Consider the following 19,216-nt stretch of genomic DNA (forward strand, 5'->3'; position numbering starts at 1 on the left):
TAAGGCTGTTTTAGGTCAAAAATAAGGTGTGCCTAAGAAGAGATGAGACTGCCTTTCTTGCATGAAGGATAAATTGGCACAGAAGCCCATTCTTACAGATGAGTTCCCAACTTATATTTGACCAATAGTGGCATGGTTGGAGTAGGATCTTGCATTTCAGTGTGACTACTCAGAAGGAAATACTCCTGTGGATATAGAACTTCTATTGTGTTTATTTAAATCATTCTCCTTCTTCTGTTGAAGGTACCACCTACCTTCCAGTCACTTATATTTGAAGGCTCAGTGTCATTTTGATTTTTCATTCTTACTCACCCCATACATGCCATCAGTTAACAAATATTATTTTTTAATCCCCCACTACATTTCTAGTATCAGATTGGAAATACTCAGACCAATTCAGTGATGAGTAAATAAAGTGAGGCATTTATTCAAGGTCAAGGAATTGCAATTTGGTACAACATATTTCTCTATTCAGACAGAGATGCCCAGGGACGAAAGGGAGAATGGAGTTCTCATTAGGCACAGTCATGGGAAATATCATGGAGGGCATATAGTCTGGGTACTCAGAACAGCTGAGCTGGAGGGCAATGTTGAGGAGTTACAGAAACAAGGTCACAGAAATGAACCTGGGTTAACTTTGCCAGGTTTTCCAGGAATAGGGGCTGTTGGAAATTGCTGGGATATGTGTGGGTTTTCTTGGGAGCAGTTGGAAATTGTGGGTAGGGTCCCAAGGTCTCCCCAGAGTTTGCCACTAGCATGTGTCTTTTTTTCTACTCCAGTCTCTTACCTCCTTTAGGCCTTCATTACTTGGACTTTTGAAATAGTTTTCTAATTATTTTCCATGCCCTATTTGACCTCAATCTAATCCATCCTCTACACAGCTGCAAAAGTTATTTTCCTAAAGTGTTGGTCTAACCATGTCAACAAACATCAGTGGCTCCCCATTGCTTTATTGTCAACAACAATCCTTCACAATCTTGCTTGATCTTTTTTGCCTCGATTTATTACTCATTACTCAACTTCATGTATAATATGGTTCAGCCAAACTTGTTGTTTCTCATACATGGCACCTCACTTCTCATCTCTTTCTTCTCTGGCGACTTCCCTTCCCCAATATTACTGCCCTAATCCCCGCCATGCTGGACGTCTCTCTTCACCTTCATCTTTTATAAACTTGGTTTACTGCAAGGTCCATCCCAAGTTCCATCTTCTACATTAATTCTGTCAAATAGAAATAGGGGTCACTAATTCATCCATAAGGATCCTTGCTGGCTACATATTGACTGTTTTAAAATGTAGTGTTATCTATATTTTATTATTTTTTATTTATTTTGAAAAGTAATTCCCAATTACCTTTTAATCTTTTTTTTCAGGTAGCAGTAGAGAGTGGCATGGGATGCATACAGTCCGAGGGCTGTGGGTTTAACCAGACAGGTCTGTTCTCCATGAAACCGAGTTCTTAACTGCTAGTTCCTTCCCCTTCTAAATTATCATGTACCTACTTTGTGTATATTTTGTACATTATCTATCTATCCATCCACCCATCCATCCCATTCTATCTATCCTATTCTACCTTCCTATCTATTTATAATGCTTCCCTTCACTAGAAAGGAGATTCTTCAAGGGCAGCCTATTTCACTTTTGTATTTGTATCCTCAGCACCTAGAAAAATTCCTGGCGTATAGTAAGTGCTTAATAAATGTTTGCCGATTGATTGCTTGAATGGCAACTTCCTCATTGCGTCACGGATGTATCCAAGTCTGAGCAAGTGTCTTAAGAAAATGGCATTGCCACTGTGCTAGTTCTAACCAGGGAGCCTGTTGGACTTGGAGTTAGGCTTTGTGTCTTGGCTTTGCTCTTTACTTCCTGTGACCGTGGATCACATAATCTCTCTGGGAACCTTCTGCTTCCTTTGTAAAATGGGAGGGTTGTACTAGATTATCTCGAAGGTCCTTTTAAGCTACTGTTTTCTGTGATTCTGCATTGTCACTCTACCAATGGAGGCTCCAGAGTGCCACATGGAGGGTGAAAGGACACAGATGAAGACTTTTGTGCATTTGGCTCCCTATCTGCTGATGTGCAGCTGGAGCATTTTATGTAGTAATAGGAGACTGATTCACCAGGTCCTAGAAGGACACATTAAAGTATTATTTTAATTGGGTACATTCAGAAGAAGGGAAAGGGCTGATGTTCTGACCTGTGGTTAGACCTAAGTTTGACTCTTGGTTCTGCCACTTAGTAGCTGTGTGGCCTTGGGCCAGTTCCTTCTCTTCTCTGGGCTTCAAATTTCTCATATGTACCATGGAGGGTGTGGTTGCTTCCAGCTTTTACATACTGTGATTCTATGAAGGGGAAGCAGTTGTCTAATGTGGAAGAGCCACTGAAAGCTTGTGACAGGGAGGTAAGGGCTATATGAATTTCATAAATGGTCTAATACTTTTTTGCCTTAGTAATACCATCGAAGAAAGAAGAAATTGGGAGTCAGCAGAGGTCTGCAGGGGCCTGGATTTATATGGCCCCTACCAGGGAGATCTCTGGCATCTGGCGGATTCTCCAGATGAGAAGGGTGATAGGAGGGAGGATCATCAGTGAAGTCATTATCAGCACAGCACCAAAGATCACCAGGGCAATGGTCCAAGGGGCAAGAATTGTCTCTTCCATTTTGACTTTTGCAAATCTGCAAATAGAAAGCAGAGTTAGGGATCTTCATGTAGAAAGTCACATTGTTTCTGGCTGAGCTGTCTGTAGATGTAAAAAAAAAATCTAGATATTTATTTTTATATACCTACTTATTCTGGGATGTAAGATGAGAAACTTCATTAATATCCTTGATAGTGTATCTCTTATATACTTTTATCATTGATAACATTTATCAGTTGAAACTCTATATGCCATCCTTAGAAAAATTTCTGATGGTTTGAAGCTGTGAGGGAGAGCTACTACATTGGATGATGGAGTTGGTATCTAAAAAGGTCTAAGATTAGGAATGATGGGCTTACTTCAATAAGGCGACATTCAATAAGAATGAATGTAGAACCTTCTTTGCTGAATTAAAAAAATCAATAGCACGAAGATGTGAGTGTAGGGATTGTTTTATTTTTTATGTTGATATGACTAAATATCTAGCAAAGTACCTGGCAAATAGTAGGTAGATGATTAGCTGGCACAGTGAATATAGAATGCTAGGTCAGGAGTCAAGAAGACTCATCTTTCTGAATTCAAACCTGGCCTCAGACACTTACTAGCTGTGTGACCCTGGGCAAGTCACTTAACCCTGTTTGCCTCAGTTTTTCCATCTGTAAAATGAGCTGGAGAAGAAAATGGCAAATCACTTCAGTATCTTTACCAAGAAAACCCCGAATGGGGTCCTGAAGACGTGACTGAATCAACTAAACAGCAACAAATGTTCACTAAAGGCTTGTTGACTTGATTGGTTGAAATGGAATAGCAGTTGATGTGAAAGATCTTAGATAATTAACGGACTGCAAAAGTAAAGCACTAGCATAAGTGGGAATAGGGCAGTGACTTCCCTGCCACTGGGACTACTGTAGAAACAGTGCTGGAGAGGAAGGCAGAATCTAGTTTGGCTTGAGATTTTGGCTCTGCAACCTCAGTAGGCAGGCTACTTAACTTTAAATGAGCAGGAGTGGATTAGGTGATCTCTAAGGTCCTTTCTAGCTTTAAGTCTATCGTCTCAGCCATTCTATCAACTTTGAGGTGAAGGATAAATCAGGGGACTAACAGCTGAACCTTGCACATGTTCCCTCAAGGGAATAATCACCCAAAATGGGCTATGGAGAAGCATGCTTTGTGTACTGATAAGAACCATTGGCTTGTGCCACTTAAGGAAGCCAGTGCTCTGTTAAGTTACTTAAGTTTTCCAAGCTTCAATTTCCTCATTTGTAAAAAAAACAAAAAAAAGAAAGAAAGAAAAAAAGGATAACAGTTCCTACATCTCAGGATGGTTGTTGTAGATCAAATGAGATCATTTGAGTAAAATGTCTTGCAAACTTAAAAATGCTCTGTGAGTGATTTTTAATAATCTCTCAAAACACCAAGTTTCTTGCATTTAGTACACCTTTTTGACTCCAAGTCAGTTTCTAGCAGCATCAAAGGATGCTGGACATGAGAACCAGAATCTGCATACCTGAGTTCTATCAGTTATTTCCTAGTAGAAAAAGTACACAGGTTAAGGAGAGTTACTTTAGTTGTTTCGGGCGTAGTGATTGTAAGCCCAAGGTCATATGGGACAGTTTATTTGAGGGCAAGCATCATGGCTCAGTATTTAGAGTGCTGGGTCTGGAGTCAGAGTACCTGCATTCAAATCCTGATCCTGCTGCTTTCTACGTGAGTCACCTTGAGCAAACCCAAGGTCAACCCTCTATGAGCTTCAGATCTCTTCTCTGTTAAATGAGGGGCTGGACTAGATGAAATCCCTGATCCCCTGCATCTCTAAAGCTAAAATCCCATGTGCTATATTGTGTCAGCTATAGTTTGGAATAAACCCGTAGCAGTCCTTTTTCCTAGAGAAGCACATGAGCCAATGGGAAACTAGCCTCAAATGTATCATCTCTAGTGGTCAGCAGCATCAAAAATGATGAGATTTCTGAGCAGTGCTTTGGGTTCTCTTTTTTGGTCAATGGTCTAAAGAAAACAATCTCCACTGGTTTCCTTTTGTACTTGACAAGAAGGTGAAAGTGTCTATGTCATGATAATTCAGGGAGACAGAACTGTTGGTGAGATCTGTGTGGGGAAAGCCTTATCATAACTGACACTGTGTTTGTTGTGTGTACTGTGTGACATAGATCCCACGGTATTTGGTGTCAATACAATCAGAATGGCAAGTGTTTGTTAAGAAAACAGCCATGACCCAGCTTTCTGGTTGGCCAGATTGTTGATGAAATGGGAAGAAACTCAGTCAGGTGAGGATGGGTAATGTAGGCAGTTCCTCTTCTGGAGCAGTCTGGGAGCTGGAAGGATTTTGATATGGAAAACCCCATTGTGGTTTCCTAGAGAAACTTTGCAAAGGAGCTTGTATATTCCAATCATCACCAGGGTATTTATTTAATGTCTAAGCATGATAGTTATAGGGAAGGTCAAAGGAAATCCTATTCTTTAAGTGAAGAAGAAAAACAAAGGTAGCATAGGCTAGAAATAGTAATGAGAATGATGCTAATGATAACTAGGATTTATGTAGTGCTTCAGGGTTTACAAAGCGGTTCATATGCTATCTCATTTGATCCTCATCATAATCCTGTGAGGTAGGTGCTATCCTCATTTTGCAGAGGAAGAAGTGAGGTTGAGAGAGAAGATAAATGACTTGACCAGAGTCACACAGCTAACAAGTATTGGACTCAGAATTTGAATTTAGGGCTTCCTGAGTCCAACTGCAGCAATCTATCTATGATGCCGCCATTCTCTCTCTAGCTCTCTCTAATTGGACTGGTACCTCAAACTCAACATGTGCCAAAATGAAATAAATTTTATCATCTAAAACCTGCTTTCCTTCCAATTACCTTTTTTCTATCAATGGTATAACCATTTACCCAGACACAGTGGAAAGTGTTGGACCTGAAATTGAAATACCTAGGCTCCCTATTTTCAATATGTAATAGCCAAATAACTACATAAAACGTGCTTACTATGAGTCAGTGGTGTATCTAACTTCTTTGTTACATGGATTGATCTGTGATCTCCTCAATGTAGTAATCTCTCCTCTATGCCCACCTTTGCATTGAAGTTGCCAAGAATTAATTGCAGGGGTCTCATCAAGTCAGTAGAATTTTAATATGATACATATTGAAGCATAAACTCAAACTATTTTAGCCATTTGGTAAAGGTTTATCATGAGTACTACAAATAAGGTGACTAGTTATCTCATGAAATTATATTTCGTGTTGCCTTTGGACATTCAACAAAACTGACTTTACAAACTCACAATTTGCTTCTCTACGGAAAACCTGGAAACCACTATTTTGGTTAGGGCAAACTATTTTTTATTCCTTACTTTCATTTATTTAAAGCAGAGAATCTTAACCTAGCATCCACAGACCCCCACAGTGGATAGATTTTAGGGGGTAGCTATAAACTTGAAACTTTAAGTATTGTGAAAATTGCATTTCAATATAATTTGTTTTCTTTGTAATCTATGTATTTGATTTTATACTTTTAAAACCATTATTCTGAGAAAGAATTTATGATATGGAAAAGGAACTTCTGATTTATTATTTAGACTTTCAAGATTGGCATGATTCAGATTTTTAATCCATCGATCAAGCAGTATGTATTAAGTACTTACTATGTGAGCACAGTATTGACTAATTATTAATCAAAGAACAAGGATCTCACCAGTTAAGTTCATGTTTCTTTTTGTTGTTCATTTTTTAGTCATGTCTGACTCTTCATGACCCCATTTGGGGTTTCCTTGGCAAAGACACTGTAGTGGTTTGCCATTTCCATCTCCAGATAATTTTATAAATTTGGAAAAGGGCTAAGTGACTTGCTCAGGGTCACAGAGCTAATAAATGTGTGAGGCTGGATTTGAACTCAGGAAGATGAGTTTTTCTGATCCCAGATGAGTTTTCCTGACTTCAGGTCCAGTGTTCTATTCACTGTGCCACCTAGCTGCCCATCATGTTTCTAGATAGTCATGAAACTATGGAATTCTTTAGTACCTTTGCATTCTTTTTCTGTCCATCTACTACTCTCACTCTCACTGTTGTCGAGGTAGTGAAAGCACGCTGTACTTTATCCATTATACATCATTTTGTATTTTTCTTCTTTATTTCATTGGTTGTCACAACTGAGGAATTATGAGCCTATGTGTGCCTAATTTTTTAGAACAGACCTTCAAAAAGCAGACACCATCTCTTACCAATATGGCACTGGAAGTCATTTTTGGCATAGTAAAACCTGTCGTGCTTTCATTCTGCTGTTGTAGACTTTGGAAATCGAGGCAGGGCTTTGGAGAAGGTGCTTGTGACTTAGTTCACCAAATGGCTAATGCCATCTTAGGCTGCATTCAAAGGAAAGAGTGTACTACTCAAGTGTGAGTTGTTTCTGTCATCAACAAATACTCCTGAGAGAGCTCAGAAAGCAGCCACCTGAAGCCTTTTCATCTCTCGCTAGATGCAGGCCTCTAAATGTCTTTTTCATTTCTACTCAAAATATTTAAACAGCTTTAAACAAAGGACTCTGCTTTGTGGGGAGCTAGGCTGGGGATGCAGTATTTTACTTCTGCAGCTGCTTCCCTTAAAGGCCTCTAAGGGTCTAAGCTTTGAAAGGTTGTCCTCAATATTCATGATTCTCATTACTGGGGCCTGGGAGTTTTTCTTACCTGTCTAATCTCAGGTGTAAAAATGTACTTGACTTTCCAAGGCCCCAGATGGATGAATAAGTCATTTCTAATAGTGCACCCTAGTACAGGAGTGGGTTCATTGCTCTGGCTGGGATTAATCAGGTCATTCCTTTGTTGTTTACTGGAGGAAATGAGGTCATTGCTGCTGAATTGGGTGTACAGGGGATGGTGGTGGAAAGCACCAGAGCAGAGAGGAAAGTGAGGCTGGGTGGGTAAGGAAGGATGAAGCCAAGACACTCCCAGTATTCAAATGCCACTTTGTGTAAAACGGTATCAGTAATAGGCTAGCAACACATTACCTGGGGAACCCTGGATGGCACATAGTCAGGCTCCACCAGTGAACACAAACACTGAAAATGACAAATTGATTTACCTCATCTGTTAAATGGGTGTACGAATACTTGCATTTAATACTAGGATTGTTGTAGGGATTATACAGTAATAGAACCTAACATTTACATGCTATTTAAAGTTCTTAAACATTTTACCCTGTGTTGTCTCATTTGATTTTTGTAACACTCCTGTGAATTTGGTGCTTTTGTTACCCCTATCAAGCAGATGAGGACCCTGAGTGACATGTCTAGGGTTATACAGCAAGTCAATATCTGAGTGTGAATCTGAACTCAGGTCTTCTTGACTCCGGGGTGAACACTCTATCCACTGAGTCACCTTGCTGTCTAATTATTTTTATTATTGCTAAGTGGAAAAAGCCCTGGACTGTGAGCTGGGACACCTAGATCTTAGTTGGGGCTGAACCTTTGAAAGATTTGGGGAGTGGGAAGGTTTGTTACCCATAATTTCTACTTCTGTCATAACATTTTGAGATTAACCATCTGAGACATTGCTAATCATTAGTATGCTGGAGAAGGCCAGAGCTCATCCTACTTAAGTTGTTTAGAAAAACTGAAAGTGAAAGTTTAGATTATTTAGGACCTCACGATGATCACAACTTATATAAAAAGAGAAATTTTGCTTTAGGGTTCAGCAGATGCAGAGAAAATTTTGCAAACTACACTACAGTTGAGTTCAGCTCTTGCAAATAACCACTTATTGCCTTCCATACCAGACACAGCAGTCACAAATTAATAATTTTAAGTGACAAAAGGGCAAGATCAGGAGAAGAATTCAGAATGTGGGAATGCAAGGATGGTTGGGGTATGTGAAACTGTGATCCACTTGTCAGAGGTTGGGCAGCTGGGATTATGACAGGAATGAATGAAAACCTGATCAGTAGGTGGGGGTGACCAAGATACAATGATGATTATTTCCTTTCTCTGTACACACACACACACACACACACACACACACACACACACACACACACACACACATTTATGTCAGGAAAGGAGGGGGAAGGGAGGAAGAAAGGAAAGTAGGGAAAAAACAAAGAAGGAAGAAAGGAAAGGAGAGAGGAAGAAAGGGAGGAAAGAAAAGAGGAAGGAAAGGAGGAAGGGAGAAAGGAAAGTAGAGTGGAAAGAAGGGAAGGAGGGAGGAAGGAAAGTAAGAAGAAAAAAGGAGTAAAGAAGAGAGGAAGGGAGGGAGGAAAAAGGGAGGACGGAAAAAGGAATTTATCAAATACTTATAGACAAGCAAAAAGAAAGACAAAGGTCTACTCTCAAGGAGTTTACATTTCAATGGGGGAAGACAACACCCAAAAAAAGAAATGAAAACTGAGTGAGTAGGAAGAGAGAAAATGAAGGTACTGATGCCAGAAAGTCAGGAAAAGGGTGGGAAAGGGGAGGAAGGCAGGTTGGCCAGGGCCCCTTCACACAATGGAAGCTTTAGAAGAAGCTCATTAGTGGGGGGGTCAGGGGGCCCGGACCTTGCAGAGGGATATTCCAGGATAAGTGTGGGTGGCAGGATGTTCTAGGGTGAAGGAGGGCCTAGGGGAAGTTCTACGATGGGACTGCAGTAGAGACATGACTCTGAAGTCCAGAGTCAGAAACAAGACCAACAGGGGAAAACAACCAGTATGTAGCTGAAGTCCTAGGTCTTATTGCCTGTAAGCATTTTGTATAAATATTTGTATTATTTTACTTCTATCAATGTACTTACACAATGTACTTGCACAAGCACAAGCTAGAGTGAGAAGTGTCTAGACAATTTTATTTTTATTTTTAAAAAGTGGGATTTTCTATGTACAGTGAGCTTCATGATAACAGTGCCTATTTATACAGCAGGACAAGTTTTACAAAACACTTTCCTCCCAGGAGCCCTTTAAAGCGGGTGACCTTCATATTTGCTTTCAGGCTGGCATTTTGTACTTTTTACAGATGAGGACGCTGAAGCTGAGAGAGGCTAAAATATCTTGGCTGCTTAGACCCAGGACTGGGCTGTGAGGCACAGGAGAGGTGAGATACTGTTTACTAAGGGCATCACAAACCTGAAAGCTCTTTGTAAATGGCAGCTTTTATTAGCACCTACTTCCTAGGGTTGTTGGGAGGATAAAACGAGATAATATTTACAAAGCACCTTGGAAACCCTTTAAAGCACTGTATACAACCTATTACTATTATTGTTTCTTATATGCTACACCACATTGTGTCTTAATATAAGAAAAAACAGTATGACTTGACGAACAAAGCCAATGTCTTAGGGCATAGGGACTGGCGCTGGGAGTTCATGGTGATAGGAAACTCACTCTACTAATGCAGATGGCACCTTCTCTGCAACCTACAATTGTAGAGAGTTTCTTAGAGCTAAGGTTAGGTGATTGCCTGGAGTCTCACAGCCAAGAAAAATCAAAGGTAGGCCTTGAACCCAGGTCTTCCTGACTCTAGGGTCAGCTCTCTATCCATTAGGCTGAGGCTGATATCTTAAGCTAAATTAATGTAGAATCTCTTGGTTATATCCCTCACCCCTCCATCTTCCTAGTCATTATTTCAGTCTATACACTGATCGTACCTAATAATACTTTTTTTTTTGAGGAGGCAATTAGAATTAAGTGACTTGCTCAGGGGCCTACAGCTAATTAATGTCAAGTATATAAAGTCAGATTTGAACTTAGTTCCTCCTGACTCCAGGGCTGGATGCTCTATCCTCTGCACCACCTAGCTGCCCCATACCTAAAAATACGTAATCATGATACCAATAGCACAACCATTAATGTAGAATTTTATTTACAAAGTCTTTTCCTCTTGATAACCCTCCAAGTTAAGCAGTGCATAGATTATCATTTGTTTTTATAGATAAGGAAACTGAGGCTCAGGCAGGGTAAGTAACTTACCTGTATTCATCAAGCTAGTCAATTTAACAGACAGGTATAAAGCCCTAGAAAGTGTCACAAGCAAGGCTTCAAAGATAAATTTCTTTTGATTCCAAAGTGCTCTTTCCATTGAAGGTTTCCTTATATACATACTTTTTTTTTTGCGTGTTGTTTCCCCCTTTAGACAATTAGACATGGTCCTAAGGAACCAGGGACTGGCCCATGTTTTTTCTGCCTTTCTTTGTATTATCAGTAAGCATTTAGAAAATTCTTGTTGGCTGACATGAACTGGGCTTCACATCTTTGATTTTAGACCAAAGTTTGGGAATTGGGAGCTTCTTGAAGGTCGGGGCTGGTGTTTTCTCCTTCCTCTCTCTCTTTTCCCATAGACCTCATTGCCCACTTCTCTTCCTTTCTGAAACTCTCTCCTTTCTCCCTCTTTGTCAGTTCCTGTCCCTCTCATTCTTTAGGACCAGCCCCAAAATCTCTTTTGCCAGAATCCTCCCTTCTTCAACTCCACCTTTTCTTTTGATGGATCTTTGAAACCTTTACTTTGTCTGTGACTGATGGATAGCCATGCACTAGTAATCTGATTTGCAGCCATTAAGTTCAATTATATACATTACATGTATGTATTTTCACCTTACTAGACTATATAGGTTCTTACGTGTTAGGGATCATAGCACCTAGATAGTGGTTCACATGTAGAAGTTAACAAATACATACTTCAGAACCTAATACCTCCCAACGTATTGGGTTAATATGTCCTGCCTTGGTTATCTCACCCCTAGAGGACTGTGTTTACATTTGGATGTTACCTTTTTAGAGAAGATGTCTGAATCATTGAATTAGAGTTGGAAGTGTCTTTGGAGGTCATGTAGGATTAGGTGGAAAGGACTTTAGAAATTATCAAGTCAAATTCTCTTAAAATGTGCCCCAGAGATGAGGCACACAGGCTTGCTGAGGTCACATGGCAAGCAGTGGAATCAGAATCTGAACTATAGCTCTCACATTCCAAATACAGCACTTTCTCACTATACCACACATTGACAAACCTGAGGATATCAAGAAAAAAGCAACTGGGATGATGAGGAGAGTCAAAATGAGGTCATGAAAGGCTCAGCTGAAGGGCTGTTGGAGGAAAGGAGACTCAGGAGGGTCTTCAAGCTCTTCAACTTGACATTTAAAGACCATCCCAGGGTCCCTCCTGCTTCCTTTTCAGATTTATTTTATATGACACCACTTGGTTCATTCTATATTCAGTGACACTGGCCTACCTGCTGTGTCAGCATTATATTTCCTATGCTTTTGCACAGGTTCTTCCCTATGCCTGGAATTTACTCATCTCATCTGCATCTCCATCTCGAAGGATCCCTGGTTTTTTTCAAGCCCCAAATCATACACCATATCTTAGGAGAGACTTTTCCTGATTCCCCTAATTCCCAGTGCTTTGTTCTTCCTCAAAATAATCACATATCCACTTATTTGGGGTGGCTAGGTGGTGTAGTGGATAGAATGCCTAGCTTGGAGTTAGGAAGACTCCTGGGTTAAAATCTGGCCTTAGATCTAACTAGCTGTGTGACCTTGGGCAATCTACTTAATCCTATTTGCCCCAGTTTCCTTTTCTGCAAAATGAGCTGAAGAGGGAAATATCAAACCACTCCAGTATCTTTGGAAAGAAAACCCCAAATGGGATCAGACCAGACTTAAACAACTAAAGAACAACAAGCCCACTTATTTATGGGGTACTCTCCAGAGGAATGTGAGTTACATGGAGGCAGGGATGATTTATTCCCTTTCATTTTGTCTTCTTATCCACCAGCGCCTTAAACAGACACTTAATAAATGCTTGTTGGATTGGCTTAGGATGCTTTCATTAAGGATGGACTTAAAGCCTACTATTGAAATGCAAATATATTTAATAACCTGTCAATCTCACCTGTACTTTTCAAACACCTTCTCCAGACATACATGTGCTCCTCTAGGGTATCCTGATTTCAAATTGCCTTGAGCTTCAGACTAACCAACTCCCTTCCCCTTCAACATTGCAGCATGACCTCATAAGACACAGAATAATAACCAGGAAGAATCAGAACACTTTACCACCTATATAGGACATAAGGGAGAATTACCTTTTCCACTCTTCTCTGAGACTCCTCATGAAGCAAGATCTTCACCAAGTTGTCACTGGAACCATGGAAGCACAGAGAATTTCAGTTGAAAGGAATGGTGGGGATCCTCTAGCCTGACCTTCTCGTCTGCAAGTGAGTGTTAGTTTGCACTTGAATTAAAACTACATGCTTTTCAAAGCCCTTTCCTAAATTTCTTAATCTTATTTGATCCTTAAACCAGCCTATACTAGGAGATAAGAATTATTAGAATTGGAATTATTCTATTAGATTGCAATCTCTTTGGAAGCAGAGGTTATTTTTGCTTTTCTTTGTATCTCCTGTGCTTGGCACATAGTAGGCACTTAATAAATACTAGATGACTGACTGATCATCTCCATTAGACCGATAAAGAAATGGATGTCTAGAAAGCTAATGCAACTTTGCCAAGATCTCTTAGAGATTACTGAGTCAGTAATGCTGTTGGGTTCAAAATCCAGGTCTCTTAACCCTTAGTCTAGGGCTAGTCTCATTACATCATACTTCTTATAAATCACCATAAACCATTGAGTCTTCTATTCCTAAATGTTTTTCCTCACGTTTGCAGTGGTTTGTCAGTTCACACAAATCCTTAGAATGCTTGTTTTGGTTAGTGGTCAAATTGTAGTGCTGAGTAAATCCCTGATGATCATTGAATTTAGTCCCCCTAGGGCAGCTAGGTGGCCCAGTGGAGAATGCCCAGCCTGTATAATCAGGAAGACCCATTGTCCTGAGTTCAAATTTGACCTCAGACATTTACTAGTTGTGTGACTCTGGGCAAGTCACTTAACCCTGTTTGTCTCAGTTTCCTCATCTGTAAAATGAGTTGGAGAGGGAAATGGCAAACCACTCCAGTAGCACTGCCAAGAAAACCCTAACTGAGGTCACGAGGAGTTGGAGACAACTGAAAACAACTGAACAACCACAACAAAAATCATCCTTAGACTGCCGAAGAGAGATTATTTTAGAGATTACCTAGGTTAGAAACATGGAACAATTTTCCATGTCATGAAGTGGTCCACTTTGTCAGTCTGGCGAAGCCTATGGATCCCTTCTCAGAATAGTATTTTTGAATTCATAAAATAAAATACTTAGGATGGATGACAAAGGAAACCATTTTTATTGAAATACAGTAATCAAAATGTTTTTTAAGAAACCAAGTTCACAGGCCCCAATGTACGAATCATTGATCTAGTCCAATCCTTTCATTTTATAGATGAGGAAAAACTGGAGCCCAGAATAATTATCAATTAATACTATCAAAGAGCCATAATTAGAACCCAGGTTCTCTGCTGCCAAATTCAATATTTTTTTCCATTCTTTAGGTAACACTGTCATTCCCCTCATCTGGTTCTTGTATCGATAGTATGACACTCCCTTATCATAGCTGCACCCTTCATATCAGACTTCTAGGAACCTTGGTAATGGGGATATTCCATTGAGAGCCATGGTATATATCCTAGTGAGTTTGGTTGTACAAAACAACATGTGGCTTGATTTCAGGGAGCTCTTGTTAAGATTGAGGTCTCCAGGAGAAGACAGGTGAGACAGATAGCTATCTGAGAATGATGTCACTTTTTACTGTAGTTGATTAACATGATCTATCCCACTGAAGCACATAAAAAATCCAGAATCTGAATCATAAAAGAGAGGTCAGGCATCTTCCTAATCCCTGGTATACAGTAGTAAAATAGATACAATGAGCTATTGTCTTAAATGGTTATGGTGGGGAGATGGTTCTTAGATTTTTTTTGATGGAATGGAGCAGATTGAGGAAAAGATATGAAGAGTATGGATCATCGGCTGTGTCTCTGGAATAGGTATGAATGTAGGTAGAAAGGAAGGATCTGTGGATATAGCTATCATGTTCAAAGTATGGATTCTTGGAGCTAATGCCATGGTGGCATGTCAGGTCCATGGTGGGCAGCCTCTAACTATGGCACTGCGGAAAGTGAATAGGAGCCCTGGGCTCTAGTGTTGAGTGCCATACAGCAATACTAGCAGATGACCCATGATGAGTAAATGGGCAGATTTGGCCTTATATTTGAGTTGGCATTTTTGAGTCTCCGGAGAGAACCAACAGTGCTCAGGGGGATACCAGTGGTTCTAGAGCAGCAAAAAGTGTGTGTGTGTGTGTGTGTGTGTGTGTGTGTCATGGCTTAGCACTGTATAGGGTAGAGTTTCCAGATAAATTCTCTTAAAATCTGACACATTTGCTAATGTTTGCAGATAAAAGAATGGCAACAAAAGATTTCATCTACAGATATCACAAGAGACTTGTTTGAAATCCAAATAAAGATTTATGTTACGCAGACCTATTTTTGCAAACCCTGTACCACAGCTGTCTGGCTCATTTATCTTTTACTAGATGTGTGTGGTTATGGCATATTATGCAGTCAACTTTTCCACATATGAAACCTCAAGATTCTAAGAAGAGAGAGAGAGAGAGAGAGAGAGAGAGAGAGAGAGAGAGAGAGAGAGAGAGAGAGAGAGAAGCAAGTTACCAAATGATTCAGATATATTTCTACAAACTTGGCTCAAGTGAAATATAGGGTGTGTGTGGGAAAGAGCCCAAGACTGAAGGCAGAAAACATTGTTTCTGGCCCCTGCTTAGCTACTAGGTAACTGTTTGACCATTGGGCAAATCCTTTTTTTCCTCACTAGACCTCAGTTTCTTCATGTGTAAGTTGAGGAGTTTGGAAAAAATGGGCTTAAACATCCCTTTTAACTTTGATATTCTTTGAGTCTGAGTCTAATGCTCACTAGGTTCAGTATCCCCAGTGTCCAATGTGATGTCCAGTTTCAATTAGCTGATTTCCTTTACCCTCCTCTTCTTCCACTGGGATTTTCCCTTCAGTTCCAACTTAACCTGTTCATTAAAAAACATACTGGAATCTGGCTTATATTTGCTTCCCCCAGCTTACCTGGATTCATTCTACAGATATTAGGGATGCATTCAGAGAATTCAAAGTTTGCTTTGTTAACCTGCACTGGATCCCATTTGTCTCTTAAAACAAAACAAAAGAAAACCACCTTCCAGCTAACCAAGAAATAAAACATATTTTTATCCATTTCTTACCTCCTCAATCTGCCTTCAGTGAAAGAAATCTAAATGAGAAGGTTTGTCCTTTAGCAAGGGGAGGCTGACACTGAGGGTGGAGTATGTAGGTAGGTGTTGGTCTGGGTTACCTTTTGCTTTCCTTCTTAAAGAGATAGCTTCTTGTTAGTGAGCCTTGGCTGAGGTATGAGGAGCTTTCAAATGGGCTGACCTGAATCGTCTTGCTTGGGTGCATTCCTTGTAATCTGCTGAAAGAACACATGCATCTTTCTCTCCCTCCCCCTCTCCCTGTCACCCCTCTCTCTCCCCCTCCCTCTTTCCTTCTCCCTCCCCCTCTCCCTCTTTCTCTCTCCCCCTCTCTCTGCCTCTCCCTCTCCACCTCCCTCTCCCTCCCTCCTATCCTTCTCTCTTTTCCTCTCTTCCTCCTTCTCTAGGTATCTGTCTCTCTGTCTCTCCCTCTTTCCTTCTTTCTCCTTCCTCTTCCTCTCTTTTTCTCTTCCTTCTTCTCTCTCTTTCTCTCTCTCTCTGCCTCTCCCCACCTTCCTCTCATTTTCTAGGTGTCAATAAAGAGGGAGGATAGGGATTTAAGCATTCAGCACTGAAGTTTTCTGCATCCTGAATGAACAATGCTGTTTTTCTCCCTCTTTTGGGTCTTTCTCCTTCCATCGCTATTTCTCAGTACAGACCCAAACAAAGTGCTCTTTTTTTTTTTGAGTTGGAGAATCAACAGATGGCCAATGGAGAAGTCCTATCACCTTCCTTTCCTGACTCCTGTTGTACTCTACAATGCAGGGACTGTCTCAGAACCAGCCCAAGTTCAAAACCTGCCTCATATGGTTAGTAGCTGTGTGATTCATCACTTATCCTGTCTTCCAGAGTCAGTTTCCTCATTTGTAAAATGAGAGAGTAGGCTTTATGGGCTCTAAGGCTCTAGTTCTAAATTTATGATTCATGATTAAGTGACATCTAAGTTCCTCGTAGCTCAAAATCTGTGATCCTGTGGTCCCTTTCTGCCATGTTTGATGGAAAGAAGAGGGTTGTGTTGGGTTCTACAGTGAAGACCTTTTGACCTTGTATATTCTCAAGGGCTTCCATTCACACTGTGGCTTTAGACTCTTGTCTGAAGACCCCCAAGGTGCAATGAATTAAGTCTATAACTGAGCATTCACCTGTGGTAAGGAAATACTCACACTTCCTTATAGTCTTGCTCAGATACACCCATCAATAAATATGAAACTCTTAAGAACAGGGCTTCTGAATTAAAGTGCTCCAATCTACCTTCCCTATCTGTCCCTTTTGTCTTTCCTTTCTTCTCTCCCCACCTTTCCCCTTTCCACTCACCTTCTTTTTTATCCTTCTTTTCCCCCCAAAGTGAACAATTCAGGACTTTGACACACTGTATTGGTTGAAGTTAACCAGTGCTCTCTCTGCTTTCAGTAGTGTCAGCTCTGGAAAGTGTCCTGGCCTGTTAGCATGAGAAAAGGGCCCTCCCCTCCCTGAATCAATATAATTAAAGCTTAGACAAAGTAAACTACCTGCTTCTGTCCCATGGGCAGAAAGCATTGAAGAAATTCAGTGCTATAGCTAGAATAACTAGGGAAGTCTCTAATGATTTTATGGCAGAGGAATTTACAGGACTATTTTGGCATAAACATTATGGCTCATATTTACGTAGCACTTCATGATTTACCAAAGGCTTTTGTTTACAAATAGGAAGCAGAAACATTCTTCCCATCATTGATTCACCTCAGTTCACACAGCAAGGAGGTGACAGAACTGGAACACAAAACCTGGGCAGAACCAGAACTGGGTTTGAGTGTCTGTGGCTTTATCCTAGCACATTAAAATGTAGAGGTTGTAAAATATATTTTCTATAGTAACTAATTTACTCTCACACTCACCTGAATTTGTCTTGATTACTTCATGATAGGCAGTGTGGCATAGTGGTTTGAGGACTAGCCTGATAGTCAGGAAGACCTTGATTCAGGTCTTAACTCTGACACATACCAACTGTATGACTATGGGCAAGTCACTTCATCCCCCACTGCTCCAGGCAGCTTTCTAAGATTGTAAATTACAGACTAGGGTCTGTGCTGTATCCAGAGAGTTCTCATACCTAGAATCCCACCTCTCATTGGAATTATAGGTTCAGCAAAGACCCTCACACTTATTTTCTTAATTTTTAAAAATGTGGATATCTTTTATTTTCATGGCACCATCATTTTTGGACATATCCCTCTCTTTTACCCCTCCATCCTTTGTACCAAAGAGTAAGAAAAAGGGGGAGAATTTTTTTTCATAACTTACCACCGCTTCAGGTGAGTCCCATGGTATATGCTATGTTCCACACCCATCGTACCTCACATCTGCAAGGTAGGGAAGTATGTGCTTGTCTTGTCTTGAGGTTCGATTTCAGTCATAGCTACAAATGTTTATCCCATTTTGTTGTTTGCGTTCTTTCTGTGTATGCTGCTGTTGTGGTTATGTCTATTTTGTCCTGTATCTACTCACTTTATTCATAATTCTTTGAAGTCTTACCTTGTTTCTCTGTGTTTTTCAAATCCATAATTTTATATAGCTCAATAATATTCCATTACATTTATATACCACAATTTGTTTAGTCATTTACCCATCAATGGACATTGATGTGGTTTCCAGTGCCTTGAAACTATAAGCAGTTTTGCTGATTTGGCACATATACTATCTTTATTTCTCTCTTACCTCCTTGGGAATTAATATTTAACAGTGGGATCTTTGAGTCAAAGGATGTGGCTATTTTTGTTATTTTTTAGAGTAATTTCAAATCGCTTTCTACAGTTGTTGGACTAACCACAAGATGGTTCACATCTTGATTGGTGACGAAGTCCCACGCCTATTTTACTGCAGCCCCTCCAATATTGACTGTTCTCATCTCTGATAATTTAATGAACATTTTCACATAATGAATTGAGTTGATTTTGAGTCTGTCTTTTAGTTGTATGTTCTCAAGTGTTAAAACTTGCCAGTGATGCCAAGGAATCATGGTTTGGAGTGATATATTCTTTTTGTTCTACTTTGCTGAAAGTAATCAACAGAAAAAAAGTAGTCCTGAAAAGTTTGCAGAGCTCTCACCCAATCCACTCATTTTAAATAGGGGGAAATTGAAGACTAGAAACTGACTTGGTACAAGGTCACCATATCACATCGGAAGCAGACACAAGTCTCTCTAATATTCTTTTCCCTGTACCATGCTGGAACGGGTCTCTTTTTCTCTTTCTGGAAGGAGACTTGCTACTCTCACCCTGATTGTCTCTTTCCTTCTCTTCTAGTTGCCAGGCTCTGACACATGATGTCCTAATCAGTAATAAAACTAACGCAGGAAAAGAGTATGATGGGAAACGTAGCATGACTTTCCCTTTGGTATGATGCCTGCTTTCAGAGTGCACACATTATAGCTGGAGTAACAAGAC

The 19,216-nt window shown here is 40.2% G+C and overlaps 1 long non-coding RNA gene across 1 annotated transcript; it reads right to left on the reverse strand.

The window, feature by feature from the left end:
• Nucleotides 1–395: 395 nt before the first annotated feature.
• On the reverse strand, nucleotides 396–15,880 carry LOC140517089 (uncharacterized). Its single transcript, XR_011971472.1, has 3 exons — nucleotides 15,789–15,880; nucleotides 12,695–12,820; nucleotides 396–2,677 (listed from the first exon to the last, which is right to left on the reverse strand). It is a non-coding gene; the product is annotated as an uncharacterized lncRNA (long non-coding RNA).
• Between the last annotated feature and the right edge of the window lie 3,336 nt (nucleotides 15,881–19,216).

This window comes from Notamacropus eugenii, chromosome 1 (genome assembly GCF_028372415.1).
Source record: "Notamacropus eugenii isolate mMacEug1 chromosome 1, mMacEug1.pri_v2, whole genome shotgun sequence".
NCBI lineage: Eukaryota > Metazoa > Chordata > Mammalia > Diprotodontia > Macropodidae > Notamacropus > Notamacropus eugenii.